The sequence below is a fragment of the Penaeus vannamei genome, chromosome 2 (genome assembly GCF_042767895.1).
Source record: "Penaeus vannamei isolate JL-2024 chromosome 2, ASM4276789v1, whole genome shotgun sequence".
Classification (NCBI taxonomy): Eukaryota; Metazoa; Arthropoda; class Malacostraca; order Decapoda; family Penaeidae; genus Penaeus; species Penaeus vannamei.
This window is the reverse complement of record NC_091550.1, coordinates 43,036,960-43,038,327: the sequence shown is the minus strand read 5'-3', so window position 1 is coordinate 43,038,327 and position 1,368 is coordinate 43,036,960.

Below are 1,368 nucleotides of genomic sequence, written 5' to 3'. Positions count from 1 at the left end.
CCATTTATACCCCTCTCTCCCTCCCCCTTCCCCCCATTCTACTCCCTCCCTCCTTCCTTCCCACTTCTCCCCCAATCATCCCCCTCCCTCCCCCTCCCCTTTCCCCAATCATCCCTCCTTCCCCCTTCTCCCCCAATCATCCCCCCTCCATGCCTCCCCCTCTCCCCCATTTATAGCCCTCCCTCCCTCCCCCTCCTCCCCATTCAACCCCCTCCCTCCCTCCCCTCCTCCCCAATCATCCCCCTCCCTCCCCCTTCTCCTCCATTTATCCCCCTCCCTCCCCCTCCCCTTCCCTTTCCCCTTCCCCCCCATTCATACAGTCATTCAGACGTCCATGCACAGACGGCCGTGATCTCCCATTCAGAGATAGGTCCTTGTCCTCTCTCGGCGTAGTTCGGGCGGAGAGACCTTGGGGATGGGAAGGAAAAAATGGAGGAGAAGGAGGAGGGAGAGAGGGAAAAGGGAAGAGAGGAGAGGGAGAGGGGGGGAGGAAGGAGATGGGGAGGGGGAGGGGGAGGAAGGAGATGAGGAGGGGGGGAGGAAGGAGAGTGAGGGGAGAGGGGATGGGAGGGAAAATGGAGGAGGAGGAGAGGGAGAGGCACAGAGGGGAGGAAGGAGATGGGGAGGGGGAGGAAGGAGGGTGAGGGGGGAGGGGATGGGAGGAAGGAGATGGGAAGGAAAAAATGGAGGGAGGAGAGGAGAGAGGAGAGGGAAGAGAGGAGAGGGAGGGGAGGAGAGGGGAGGAAGGAGATGAGGAGGGGGGAGGAAGGAGATGAGAGGAGAGAGAGGGGTAGGGAGAATGTATACAGGTAATATGTCTGCACAGGCTTTCCAATCACACACACAGACAAGTGCACACACGTATACATAAAAACAGGTTCAATACACACACACACACACCCCCACAAACACACACCCACCCTTCCCTCCCCCACACCCACCCACACACAAGACCCCCCACCCCACTTCCCCAACCGCTGCCCCTCCCTCAACCTCCCCATCTCTTCCCCAACATCTCCAAAGAGAAACCTCAACTTCTCCATCACAGCAGATTACAGACACGCGCCATATCCTCCCCGCGCGTGCCTCCTTCCATCCACTTGTTTCTCTCTCTCTCTCTCTCTTTCTCTCCTTCTCTCTTTCGCACTGTCTCTTCTCATCTCCTCTTCTTCTTTCTTTCTCTTCTCCTCTCTTTCGCTCTGTTTCTTCTCCTTTCCTTCTCTCTTTCTCTTCTCCTCTCCTTCTCTCTCTCCTCTCTTTCATACTTTCTCTTCTCCTCTGTACGTGCCTCCTTCCATCCACTTGTTTCTCTCTCTCTTCTCTTCTCCTTCTTTCTCTTCTCCTCTCCTCTCCTCTCCACCCCTCTTC